Source organism: Chlorocebus sabaeus, chromosome 11 (genome assembly GCF_047675955.1).
Source record: "Chlorocebus sabaeus isolate Y175 chromosome 11, mChlSab1.0.hap1, whole genome shotgun sequence".
Lineage (NCBI taxonomy): Eukaryota > Metazoa > Chordata > Mammalia > Primates > Cercopithecidae > Chlorocebus > Chlorocebus sabaeus.
In genome coordinates, this window is record NC_132914.1 from 52,937,152 (window position 1) to 52,952,518 (window position 15,367).

Below are 15,367 nucleotides of genomic sequence, written 5' to 3' on the forward strand. Positions count from 1 at the left end.
CTTGGGCGGAGGGACGAGAGAGCAGTTAAATTTCTTTAAGTAAGACTAGAGTAAATGTCTTAACATTTTTCTGATATTCCACCTAATCATGTTTTTATAAAAGACAAACCATGTTTATCATTTGTTCAAAAACAACATTGTAACTCAGGAATGGTGGTGGTGTTTTCTACTTGTTTGAAACTACTTTTGATATGATCTCTATGCCTTCATAAAACTTCAGATACTTTCTTTGTGTCTAATTCACAAGATGCTAAGTGAAACCTTTAAATAGTCATTCAATGATTCTACCTTCAATCCCTTTCTGAAATTGAAATCATTCATACAGATCACTCTATAAAGAGAGAGAGAGAAATAGGTAAAAAGACAGGGGAGGAATTGCCTAAGAGCACAGAAAGGTTGTCAGTTTTGCCATCAATAAGGATTTTAGTGTGATGTACAAATGAGATTATTAACAACTTAAAATAGTGTAGAGAAAATTGGACAAAGCAGTCTGTTTACTCTCTTTCTGTGGCCAAAAACACTAATAGGCAGAGCTCCACATGAAAAGGATTACTGTTAGGAATGATGTGTTATTTAGGAATTAGGTAAATAAATTTTATAGCACATTCAATTACTTAAATTTCCCTCCAGTTATTTTTATGAGGCATATTATTAAAAGCCATTAGATATATTTTTATTTTTGTTTTTTATTTTTTAAATTGACATAAAATTGTATGCATTTATTATGTATAACATTATGTTTTGAAGTATACATACTTGTGAGATGACTAAATCTAGTTAATTAACATATTCATTACCTCACATAGTTATTTTTTGTGGTGAAAACACTTTACATACGCTCTCTTAGCACTTTTCGAGAACACAACATATTGTTATTAACTGGAGTTGCCATGTCATAAAACAGATTTCTTGAACTTATTCCTTCTTTTTGACCAACATCTACCCATCCAATCCATCTACTCCCAACCCCAACTACCCTAGACTCTGGTAACCACCATTCTGCTCTTTCCTTCTAGAGATCAGCCTGGCCAGCATGGTGAAACGCCATCTCTACTGAAACTACACAAATTAGCTGGGCATGGTGGCAGTGGCGGGAACCTGTTGTCCCAGCTACTTGGCAGGCTTAGGTAGGAGAATCGCTTGAACCCAGGAGGCAGAGGTTGCAGTGAGCTGAGATCGTGCCATTGCACTCCAGTCTCGGTGACAAGAGTGAAACTCCGTATCAAAAAAAAAAAAAAAAAAAAAAAAAAAAACCAACCCTCATGTACTCCATAATTACATATCCGTACTATGTACCAACAAAAATTAAAAAAGAATTAATGAAGTTGAAGACAGGCTATTTGAAAATACACAGTTAAAAGAGACAAAAGAAAAGAGAATAAACAGAAATGAAGCATGCCTATGAGATCTAGAAAATAGCATCAAGAAGCCAAATCTAAGAGTTATGTTTTTTGACTTTTTAATAATAGTCATTCTGACTGGTGTGAGATGTTGTCTTATTACGGTTTTGGTTTGCAAGAAATTTATTTTTTCACAGTTCTGAAGGCTAGCAATCTGAAATCAAGGTGACAAAAGGGTCATGCTTCTGAAGCCTCTAGGGAAACATCCTTTTTTCCCTTTTCTAGCTTTTTGTAGTAGAAAACAATTCTTGGCATTCCTTGGCTTGTAGCTCCGTCACTATAATTTCTGCCTCCATCTTCACATGTCTTTTCTCTGTGTGTCCTTGTCTCCTCTTCTAAGGACACCAATCATATTGGAGGGATAACATTAGGAGAAATACCTAATGTAGACGACGGGTTGATGGGTGCAGCAAATCACCATGGCATGTGTATACCTGTGTAACAAACCTGCACGTTCTGCACATGTATCCCAAAACTTAAAGTATAATAGAAAAGAAAGATACTACAAAACTTCATTCTTTGTCCCCACATTCAGAGGATAAGTTCTTTTCTTTTGTTTTGTTTTGGCTTTTAGTTAACAGCCATTTTTTTCTCCCTCAATAGGTTCTGATACTAGAAATAAAGTGATGTTTGAGTATATTATGATGTATGCCTTAAAGTATAAAAGAAATGCATGTTGTGTGGTGAGTAGTGGTGGTGATTTATTGGATTTTCATAGATATAATACACACATACACAAATTTTTTGGGAAAATATCTGTCATACACCCTGTTGATAATTCTGGTTTTTCAATTTTTTTTTTAGCGCAGAAGAAGAGAGGATACTGGAATATGTCACACGCCCAAAACAATGGTAATGGGAGTTGTATACAAAACTCTGCCTTTAGAGATTTGGCTGTAACAAAACAAAGTTTAAAATATAAAAGAAAAACATAATATAAAACCTATAAAAAAAGAGAAGAAAGAAAATATGTGGAAAATAATTGTCATTCAATACCCTCAAAAAATAAGAAAGAAAGAGGAAGGAAGGAGGGAAGGAAGGAAGGAGGGAAGCAGGGAGGGAGGGAGGGAGGGATGAAGGAAGGAAGGAAGGAAGGAAGGAAGGAAGGAAGGAAGGAAGGAAGGGAGGGAGGGAGGGAGGGAGGGAGGGAGGGAGGGAGGGAGGGAAAGAAGGAAAGATCAATCTTCAGTAGACCAACTCAAAATGTAAAGCCTACCTGTCCCTGATTAAAGTCAAATTCTGTTATATGGAGCTTGTATTTTCTAGGAGTATCATGTTTTGTTATTTCATTTTTATTCTATTTCTGTATTTTTGGGTTTTTTGTTCGTTTGTTTGTTTGTTTGACACCAAGTCTCACCCTGTCGCCCAGTCTGGAGTCCAGTGGCGCAATCTCAGCTCACTGCAATCTCCACCTCCCAGCAAGTGATTCCTCTGCCTCAGCCTCCTGGGTTGCTGGGATTATAGGCATGTGCCACCACACATGGCCTATTTCACTCTATTTCTGACAACAATTTTCCCTCATAAAAATATCAAATTTATCAGTAAAACAAATTTTAAATGAGAAGCTTACACGCAACACTCACACAATGAGAAAGCTATTTCTGAAAATTCCCAAATCCACAAGAGAGTTTGAAAGATCATCAGTATTTTCAATGCCATTTTTAAAATTATGTAGTTGTTTGGCTGGGTGCGATGGCTCACACCTGTAATCCCAGGAGTTTCGGAGGCCACAGTGGGCAGATCACCTGAGGTCAGGAATTGAAGAACAGCTTGGCCAACATGGTGAAAGCCCATCTCTACTAAAAATGCAAAAAAACTAGCCAGGCATGGTGGCACACACCTGTAATCCCAGCTACCCGGGAGGCTGAGGCAGGAGAATCGCTTGAACCCAGGAGGCGGAGGTTGCAGTGAGCCAGGATTGAACCACTGCACTCCAGCCTGGGGGACAGAGTGAGACCCTGTCTCAAAAACAAAAAAAAAATGTAGTTGCTATTTTAAAGCAAAATAAAGTAAAATATAAAGTCATGCAAAAAAGCAATCAAATTATGACAATAGCAGTAAAAGTAAAATAAATCAAGGGTTTAAGAAAGGCTTAAAAGAAAGATAAAATAACAAAGCTCTAAAGAGATATAAACTGATAAATTGATAATGGAAAGATAAGTCAAATCTATAAAAATTCATAAATCTGATGTTGCAGCAAATCAAAGCTGTGATGAGACCGAAAAACATTAAAATTCAGAATATTTTTAAATGACCAAAAATAATTTAGTGGAAATGTGGAAAACAAATAGCAAGAGACCAAAATGTAGAACTTGGGTTTGACTTTAATAGAAAAAATAAGTGATACAAAGGTAGAGAAAACACAGATAACTACCTGGAAAAATGAATCATAAAAGCAAAATATAATTACAAATGTAGTTAGAAAGACATATGTTAGAATACATAGATAATAAATGAATGATAGACACAGATATACATACAAATATCTTATGACTGACTATGATAAGCTATGTATAATAATTAAATACAACATTAAAGATAAGTATTATTAAAATGAGTTTTTAAAGATAATTAAAAAGAAATACTGGTAATTTCCATTAAAATATAAACTACAATCTTTTTAAATAGAGAACATGTCTTATTGTTTACATTAACAGAAAGCATGAAATGATCCAAAAAATTCTGACAAATATATTCAAGTGTGATGTTAAACAAGTATTTGAAGGATTGGGGGAAGTGGGAATGGTTAATGGGCATAAAATTTGTTAGAAAGAATAAATAGGATTTAGTATTTGATAGTACAACAGGGTGACTACAGTCAGTAATAATTTAATTGTACGTTTAAAAATAACTAAAAGTACAGTTGGATTGTTCATAACACAAAGGATAAAAGCTATGGATACCCCATTTAGCATATTATTATTATTATACATTGTATGCCTGTATTAACATATTTCATCCCATAATGTATGCACGTACTATGTACCCACAAAATTTAGAAATTAAAAAAATTTTAAAACAATTATTTTAAAAGAATTTAAAAGAATTAAAGATACAATCATTCTAGAGTTGGCGTTTATTTATTTAACAAATATAATTTAATATCCCTTTGTACCAGATAGTGCGGTAGGCCTTGAAAATAGTGTATTGAATAAATTAGAGCCCCTACTTTAACTGAGCTTCTATTCTACATGTGAAACAAATAATTAATAAATAATTTGTATTACTATAAGCCATAAAGACAAATTAATTCAGATAAAGAGAGAATAATGAAGTTGCTATATGAGAAATTAAATTTGGAAAGTAAAATGCCATGGTTTAGTCAGATGGTTTAATTATATATATATGCCCCCTTTTATTATTGTGTCTGAACACATAAATTCACATATACTGAATAAAAGTGTCTCTTAAGAGAAAGTGGACTCAAGACTAGAAGAATATTAACAATTATTCAGAGCAGAACATTTGGAATACAAAGGAAGCAACTGCAGAGCAAGAAAAGGGCACGTGTAAAGACACACCAGTGACAGAAAACATAGCACATTACAAGATATAAAACAGTTCTGTATGAGTTAAGGCATATGTTTTAAAAATCTCAAACAGAAGATTGAGTTGTGTTCCTAGAGTCATACAGAGCCAATCTTCTCTGCTTCCTAGGATGGCTTTTTAAATATTTTAAAATAGCTGTTTTTTTTCAAGTGTTTTTCAGATTAATGCCAATTGATAAAAACTCAATATTCCTTGATAATTACTTCATAGGATTTGAATTTTAAAATCTAGATACAAATTTAAGATCTAACATTTACTTGCTGTGTGACACTGAGATAGTCTACCTAGGATCTTTAAGTTAGTTTTCAACACAAGCTCTCTTTCCTAAATGAAAAAGGCTCCTTTCATTTACACTAGCATAGAGATTTGGAGATTATTTTTTTGCATTTCTTTTCTTTTTTTTTTTTTTTTTTTTTTTTTTTTTTTTTTTTTTTTGCATCCAGATAGTATACTTTTCTTTTTTTAATTATGCTTTAAGTTTTGGGATACATGTGCGGAACGTACAGGTTTCTTACATAGGTATTCACGTGCCATGGTGGTTTGTTGCATCCATCAACCTGTCATCTACATTAGGTATTTCTCCTAATGCTGTCCCTCCCCTAGCCTCCCATCCCCTGACAGGCCCCAGTGTGATGTTCCCCTCTCTGCGTCCATGTGTTCTCGTTGTTCAACTCCCACTTACGCGTGAGAACATGTGATGTTTGGTTTTCTGTTCCTGTGTTAGTTTGCTGAGAATAATGGTTTCCAGCTTCATCCATGTCCCTGCAAAGGACATGAACTCTTCCTTTTTATGGCTGCATAGTATTCCATGGTGTATATGTGCCACATTTTCTTTATCCAGTCTATCATTGATGGGCATCTGGGTTATATTATTAAGCCTGAAAATAAATACTTATTTTTGAGACGGAATATCTCTCCTGTTGCCCAGGCTGGAGTGCAACAGCATCGTCTCGGCTCACTGCAACCTCCGCCTCCTGGATTCAAGCAATTTTCCTGCCTTGACCTCCCAAGTAGCTGGGATTACAGGCATGTGCCACCACATTCGGCTATTTTTTTTTTTTTTTTTTTTTAGTAGACACAGGGTTTCACCATGTTAGTGAGGCTGGTCTTGAACACCTCAGGTGATCCACCCGCCTTGGGCTCCCAAAGTGCTGGTGGTGATTACAGGTGTGCGCCAGCACACCTAGCCCAATAAATACTTCTATTTAAGTTCACTATTATGTTTCTGGAAACATCACATACTTTAATAAAATAATATTATTATTTGGTTTTAAGAAATAAATCTTTCTTAGAGATTTATAAAATCAAATAAATCAATATTGAAAGAGTTCACAAGTAATCTATATTCTGGGCACATTTATGCTAGAAAAACAGAGAGCTTTTAGATTTCCAAAATGAATTCATAGTGAAATATTTTTAGGGTGAGCAAAGTCAGATTATTAAGTTAGAAGAAGAAGTAATTCCAGCAATGCCTAAGAGAATATCATGGATACAGAAAATACCATTGAAATGATAAAAATTCACGAATAGATAAAATGGCTCTTTATGGGTGACTTCAGTTACTATCATGATATAAACATAAAATAAAGGGGTATGTCAAAAACTCAGCTGATTCAGGCTACAATTTTCAATTAGTTTGAGTGGCATTCTATTATAATACCCCAAACTATTATTTCAAAGTAGTAAAGATATACTTTTTTCCTATATTCTTCATGGCTTGTTTCACTTGCTTATTTCTTAAGGTATATATAAAAGGATTTAATACAGGTGCAACTGAAGTATTGCTACTCCTTTGTTTAAAGCTGCCCTTTGTTATGCAGAAGGTTTAATATACATGAAAATACAGCTGCCATAAGAGATGGAACAATCATACGGGAGGAACAGGTAGAAAAAGTCTTCTTCCTCTGCTGGGCAGAAGAAACCTTAAGAATTGTTTTTGTGGTATTTGTGTAGGAGTACATTACCAGGGCCAATGTAATCAGGAGTATGACAGTGGCTAAAATAAAGCTTAACAGTTCTATGACTTGTGTGTCTGTGCAGTAGAGTTTCAGAAGAGGAGAATAGTCACAGAAAATGTGGTCAATAATATTAACATCACAGAATTCCAATCTCAGGCCCATGGTAAGTCCAGGAAAGATTGTTAACAAACCAGCCCACCAAGAGGCAACAGCCATCTGGTTGCAGACTCTGTTGCTCATAATGGTTGCATAATACAGGGGTTTGCAGATCATAGGATCACAGGACATAGGTCACAGGACATGGCAGCCAGCAGAAAAAACTCCAATACACCCAAAAGAATGACAAAAAATATTTGTGTCCCACAAGCATCATAGGAAACAGTTTTATCCATAGTCACTATGCTGACTAGGAATCTAGGGATGCAGACAGATGTCAACAAGATTTCTAAAACAGAACAATTCCGAAGGCAGAAATACATGGGTGTTTTGAGGTGAGAATCCAGCAAGGTGAGCAGGATAATAATCAGATTTCCAATGACACTCAATAAATATGTTAAAAATAGAAAAAGGAAAATTACAATTTGCAGTGTAAATCATCTGTCAGTCCTAGAAGAATGAAGGTTCTCACCATTGTATGGTTTCTCATGATTAAATCCTTCTGAATTTCATCAGATCTGGAAAAAAATAAATAATATATGTTAAAAAGCCTTCACTGAGCATAGGTTTAAAAGTGATATGAAGAACCAAGTAACTCAATTGAGAAGCATACACTTTATTCCCTTCTATGATTTTAACAATTTTGCCTAGTGGTCAGAACCCCAGAATCTCTTTTCAGATCTTTTTTACTTTGAGAAAGAATGGTTTTATTAGTTCCTGTTATGTGTACATTTTTCCAGTTTAAAGTTTTGTCTAAAATACGAAAATGTTAACTCCTGCAATTTCATTCAATCCATAAGAAAACATCTTTCAGATTAGATTGGTTAATCCCCTGATTGTTAACATAATCTCAGGTTTTTTTCAGCTAGATATAGCTTTTCTGCACATTTCTACATCTTAAAGAGCTAATGAGAACTGAATTTTTGTAATTAATCTTTTTACAATTGCTCTTTTCTGATCATATATTTCTGGTTAGTCTTTGGGTTGTTTGGTACAGCCAATGAAAACATTTTCAATGGAAAGAACATTCATGAATCTCAAAATTATGCAAATCTCAAAATTAGTATGTAAATATGAAGGTAAAATTTTACATGGAATTTGGAATTTATTTACTCAATTGTTCAGTAAACTTCAACTTCATAAGTAGCTTTATCAATGTAGAAAATATTTTATAGTCAATACTGTTAGAGTAGTCAATCCTTTACTAAGTATGAAGGGATATATACATTCTAGTCAAATTTTTAATAAAAATAACTATAAATCATTGTTCATGATACCATTCTAATAGACAAACTTAGAGACTCTTTTAAATATATATATAGAATCTTTAATCAAGAGTTACATAAATATTTTCTTTATTTTTCTAATTCTGAATTTAATGAGTTTAATCTATGGACACACATTCAGAATAACTTATGTAGCAATTATGTACAAAAAACAACAATATACTGAAAATATTACTTTCCATAAATTTCACAAGGTTTTTGTTTGCTGAGGCATTGTGAAATTTTTTGGTATCATTAGCCAAAAATGTAATATTAAATGATTTTTTTTAATATTTATTTCTTCCTAACCCATATTTTTTCTCTATTTCCTCACTCTTAACAGAGAGATCTGTTCACACTAAAAGCCAGGGATATTTAAAACCATTTGTGGATCTTTCTCTTTGTCTCTCTCTCTTCCCTTGCTTCCGTCCTTCCTTCCTTCCTTCCTTCCTTCCTCCTTCTTTCCCTCCCTTCCTTCCTTCCTTCTCTCCCTCCTTCCGTCCTTCCTTCCTTGCTTCTTCCTTCTTTCCCTCCCTTCCTTCCGTACCTCCCTCCTTCCGTCCTTCCTTCCTTCCTTCCTTCCTTCTTCCTTCTTTCCCTCCCTTCCTTCCTTTCCTCCCTCCTTCCTTCCTTCTTTCTTTTCTTTTCCTCTCTCTCTCTCTCTCTCCAATCAGCTTACATGTGCCATTTCAAACACATTTTTCTGACTTTTCCTATAAATGAAATGAATAATGTCTGGATTCAGTCTAACTTAAAATCTGAAAATCTGATTTACTTATTAGAATCAAAATAGGTTTTTTTGGTTTTTTTTTTTAGTTGTCTTTTAAGAACTCTGGTCACTACTTAGAGTTTCTCATTCTCTCTGGAATAAAAAAGGTTTTGTCTCCACAGTGCCATAGATTTATCTTTGTTCTTTAATAATGAATATGTTTACTCAGAACTGATGAGGAGCTCAGGGGATTCTTTTGGAGAAGATACTAATTGGCTATTTTCTTCCTTAACTCTAAAAAGAAAAACAAAATCACAAAGCTAATTGAAAGTCTTGTTATGGCATCTGTAGAAAAATCAGAAATGTTGATGTTAAAACGAAGTCTAATTCCTGTAGTGGGATTAAAAGGTTGTATAAAGTACTTTAGGCTTTTCAGAGTGTCTGAGCTAATACTAGTCCAAAGAAAGAAGAAAACTAGAGCTTTTTCATTCTTCATTCCAAAAAAAAATCAATCTATCTAATGGCATCTGTCTAATTACCTTATTTTTTAAAATAAGGTAACTTCTAATTCACTGAATCTTCACAAATTGACTCATATGTTTTTATGAATCAAACATACTCATTTCTTATTCTCTCTGTACAACTTCATAGCATTAAATATGTATTATATACTAATATAACAACTAGGAAAACAATGGCATAATTAGAAAGTAACAAATAATAGAAAAGTCATTAATAAAACCCCTTTAGAAGAAAACACACGTAGATTTTTGCCGACATGTCCCCTAAACCAAGGAGATGACTTATTATGACATGAGATATAACGTAAAATTAGAGGAACATAAGAAGAGCAAATCTTTTACTTTTATTCTTTATTAAGAAAACTAAATTAAAATTATAAAAATTGATGAAAGAACAAATTGAATTGGTAACCAAGAAGTTAGAGAGATTTTATATAGACAGTAATATCAGTAACTGATTTAGGTATATAGGAATGGTAAGATATTTTCCTTGCAGAGGGTTGGTTATATTTTAGAAAATATCTAAAATGTAAATATTAAATTAACAAGCAAAATGCTTCACTTTTTATGTGTTAAATATATTATCTTCACATGAACTTTGAAAACAGCAGAGGAAGATGGAATGCTTATTAGAGTTCTATAAGGCAAGCAAATCTATTTTGAGGGACATGAAATAAAATAATTTTTAGAGAATATGAATGTATTAAATCATGTATGATTGTGTAATTGATGAAGAAATATATGAAAGATTGTTGCTTTAATTTCTGGTGATACTCCTGAAGTTTTTTGCAGAAAGCAAGGTAGTCAGTTTAGAAGAAAGCCAGAAGTGAAGCGGGGAGACATCTTACTTTTAAAGAAACAGATTACTGCAGAAACAGTGATGATTAGAGAGATTAAAATTCCAGAAAGAAAAAGAAAAATCTTCAGAGATAATATCAATATACATACAGGTGTTTTATTCATTATTTGTTTTACACTGGAATTTTTTGTTATATATGACTTTTGGTCAGAAATGAGAATTTTGGCTTGACCCTGGTAGAGGGCTGCTTTTTTGGGTCAGATACATCAAGAAAATTATTCATAGTACAACAGAGTTAAGAGTGAAAAAATGGAAACATTGATGGACTTTGAACAAATGGTCAACTGTACCATTAAAGATCCTTACTCAATTTCAAAGCTGTGTAGATTTGGAAGCTAACTACTTAAGCGGATCCAGCAGGCTTCTTCTCAAGATGTTTGCCAAATTTTGAAGATGAATAGAGCAGAAGTTTGAAGAGATAATTTCTGCATTTCTAAAATGCCCAGACTCGTAGTGGTAGGAAGACACATATCTCACCTCCCACCCCAAGGTATTAACTGGAATCTTGAAAGAACCACACACTATGTACTGAATTAAGCCAAGGGTACATTGAATCTATCTATATAAATCCAGCTTCAGTTCAAAATCTAGCTTAATTCCAGTTCAGGTTAAGTTGTTCTCCTCATTTCTCTCTGCATAACGTTGAAAACAATAACCTATCAGAAGCATAAAAGAGTTTTTAAAATAAGGTTTAGTGCTCAGCAACACAAACAAGCAAGCAAAAATGTAGGGTTGCAAGACCAATAAAAGCAATAAAAATAAAACCACAGATGATCCAGACATGGGAGTTAGGACACAATGATCATAAAATTGTTATTACTTTTGTATGCTCAAGGGAATAAAAAAATTGATAAAATAATTAAAATATGATATTGCAATAGATTTGAAATATATAGAGAAGGATCAATAAACTTAATAGCATTAAACAACAATATCTAAATTGAAGGATGCAGTAAATCACTTTAATAGCTAAAAGTATACATTTGAAGGTAGGCATGAATAACAAATATCCAAAGTAAAGAGAGAAAAGAAGAACATGGAGAATAAGATACATGTGGAACCATGATCAAAAGTTCTAGTACATGTAATTTGGCATCCCAGAAGAAAAGTAGAAAGAATATAGGGGGCAGCAATATTCAAAACAATAAGTGCAAGAGTGTCCTAAAGTGCTAAAAGACATCAATCCAAAGATTCAAGAAGCTCAGTGAACCCCAAGTGAAAAACCACACTCAGTGGTATCTTCATTGGTACCCACTGAAAATGAATATAGGCAAAATCATTGTGAGTTCAAAACCTTAGATATGAATTTTTGTGTCTCTTCAGCTAGTAACTAAATGCACTCTTGCTAACGTCTGAGCCAATGCCATAGGGGAAATAGAATAACTAACAGAAGAATGATGCATAAATACTACATATGGTAGTCACTTCTGCTATTTATCAATATCCCTTTCTTCTCAATTAAGATTCAGAAAGGAAAGGGAAAATATCACCAGGGTAAATTTCACACAAGAAATGTTTAATTCAGGTTGGAAAAGGTGAAAGGAAAAAAAAAAAAAAAGAAGAAGGAACACTAAGGTCACCCAGAGATAAAAACTATCCCATGAAGGATAAGGTTTAAAAAAAGGAAATATAATGTATAACTTCTGAGAATAGATCATAAAGGGCATTGATACTTTTGCCTTGGTCTCTTGAATTACCTGTTCTGGGGAAAGAGCTGGATTTCCAGAACTCAGGATCTTAGAGTAGGTGCTAGATGGAATTGGTGCTCTTATGAGGCTGTAATACTGCATGGATTCCTTCAGTAGCTAGGAACTCCTTGCAAAGCCCCCACAGATTTTATACTCCTATCTCTGAAAAGGGGGCACTGTCTGTTACTGCTTACACATCTGAAGGCCATGATGCAGCCAGTTCTTCGAATGAAGAAATAAGCTGATCCTTGGGGCTAATTGCCTCTGTAAAGTCAACTGCCACTGTTAGGACCATCAGACAGATACCCAGACTCCTCCCCGCACACACGAAAAAAGGGAAAAAATAAATTATCTCATCTTCTCCCACTTCTGATTTTGCTGTAGTGCCTCTTACTGGAAGTGCATATTAGGAAATCTGATGGTGAAAGAGACTGTAGTTTGCAGTATCTGATCCCTGATATTACAGAGTTAAATAATAAATGTTGGTTTTGGAGCTGAAAAATAATCAATAAAAATTAATATTTTCTGACATTTAGTATTATTTCTTTGTATTCATTATTATAGACATGTCTATTTGACTATTTTAGGCCATGAAATGTAAGTAGAAATCCTGTGTCACTTATTAATGGCAGTATATAATGGCCTCTATGTTTATTTTCTACCTTATTTTCCTCCTGACAGTTGTTGATTATGTTTAAATTAGATTAACTTGGGTCCTGACCGGAGCAAGATGTAGAACAGAGTCTTTAGCTGGCCTTCACTTTATATGTGTTGGGAATGAGAAATAACTTTGGTTTAAGCCATTGAATTTTTTTTATATAAACCAGTAACATAGGTGTTTATTATCATTATCAAATATGCACAGTACATAATTGTATGTGCTATACTTTTATCCAACTGGTAGTGCAATAGATTTGTTTATACCAGCATCACCATAAACACATAAGTAATGCATTGTCACACAACCTTACAGCAATGTTGTACTGCATGCAATGAATGTGGTTCAGTAGTGATGATGGCGACATTCCTGGGTGACAGGAAAATTTCAGCTCCATTATAATATGATTGGGACCATCATATATGCAGTCCATCATTCACAAACATTTTATGCAGTGCAGGACTTTTATACACACACACACACACACACACACTTATAGTTAGCTATTATGTATTTTCAAATGTGTTTTCCTTTTTCTTTTCTTTTTTTTTTTTTTTTTTGTTCTTTTTTTGAGACAGAAACTCACTCTGTTGTCCAGGCTAGAATGCAGTGGTGCAATCTTGGCTCACTGCAGCCTCCGCTTTCTGGGTTCAAGCAATTCCCTTGCCTCAGCCACCTGAGTAGCTGGGATTGAAGGCGTGCACCACCATGCCCAGCTAAGTTTTGTATTTTTAGTAGAGATGGGGTTTCATGTTGACCAGGCTGGTCTAGAACTCCTGATCTCAGGTGGTCCACCCACCTCGGCCTCCCAAAGTGCTGGGATTACAGGTGTGAGCCACCCCGCCTGGCCTTAAATGTTTCAACTTTAATTATAGAATAAAGGGTCCATGTGCTGGTTTGTTACAGGGATAAGTTGTGTGACGCTGATGCTCGGGGTGCCAACAATCCCGTCACACTGAGGTAAGCACAGCACCCAACAGGTAGTTCTCCAGCCCATGCTGTCCTCCTGGCTACCCCAAATAGTGACTTCTAGTGTCTGTTCTTTCTTTATGGTTAGTCAATTACCCCAACACCATTTTTTTGAACACGGAGTCCTGTCTACATTGCCTATTTTTGTTGATTTTGTTGAAGATTGGATAGTTGTAGGTGAGCAACTTTATTTCTGGGTGATCTATTCAAGATTACTCGGTTGCTGGCAGAATCACATTTTCTGTGGCTGTAGAATTCATGGAAGCTGTTTACTTCAAAGTCAGCAATGGAGAGATACACTATAGCAAATTGGCAAGCAAGAGTCTTTTATAATATAACATAATCATGAGTGTCAATGCATCATCTTGGCCATGTTGCATTGTTTAGAAGCAAGTCACAGGCCCTGCCCACACTTCTGGAGAAGAGATTATACAAGGCCATGAACACAAAGAGTTGGGTACTATGGGGACTACTTTAAAGTCACCTGCTACACCTTGGAAAAAAGATGTGTTCCTAGAAGCTTGTTGGTGAAAGTAAACAAACAAACAAAAAAGTATCTGAAACACTGAAATGGAAACATACTGAATATAACATGGAGAAAATATTAGAAAAGAAATGTATTAATATTTGGTTAGAAAATATTGTCCTTCTTTGAAAGTTCTCTTGAAATAAGACAGTCAGCCTAAGCCTCCAATATTTTTCCTTCATTCTAATAGATTCAGCTCCTATAGCAAGTCCAGGTAAATACAAACATATAATCCTAAAAATGAAAATAATTTGAATCCAGTATCCATAACAAACATACTGTAAGAAAAAGATTAAAAATGAGAATGAATTCAGTAGTTGTAAACAATGTACTAGGTCCAAATTGTCTAATATAAACTTTGCTTTCTTTGTTTTCTAATGTGAAAGAAACAATACTTAAGGAAGTCTTTAGATAATCAATTTCATGAGATTTATGTTTACATTATACTTTCTATTTTTACTGTGTCTTAATGGTGTGCCTATATACTAGTTAAAATATGCCATATTTTCTTTATTAACAAATAAAACACTTGAATAGCACATTTTATATCCTAGGGTCCTTTTCTTGTTCTATTTTCTGCTTCTTCACACGCTTACATGTAATTGAATTATATTATCTTGGCAGACATTTATTTCAGGTTAAAATAAAACTATGTTGACAATACATCCAAAATAATTATAATACTGTTATATCCTCACTGCCGTAGTTTTCATTATACACCTCCCTAACATTTAAAGATTAAAAATAATAATTTCCAAAGGATGCTTAATTAAAATTATTCAACATAACCTCAATGTGCATTCATCACTACCATCTCTCTCCAGAGACATTTTAATTCTGTTTTACTGCAACAGTCTCCTATGAATATTTTGAAGGAGAAAGAAAAAGGCTGCTAAAAACAGTCTGTGTTGAGAGAATACTATAAAAAAACAAGTTTTCCTGCGGGAAGGTGAAGAAAGGAAAAAAAATAGTAACAACAGATCTTTTTTTTCACAAGAGTTACTGAGAGTCACTTAAAATATTATATTAGAAAGTTTTCATAGTATCCAGGCTCAGGACATTGTTATTTTCACGGAAATTTTGGGGAGAAAAAAGAGATACTGAATGCC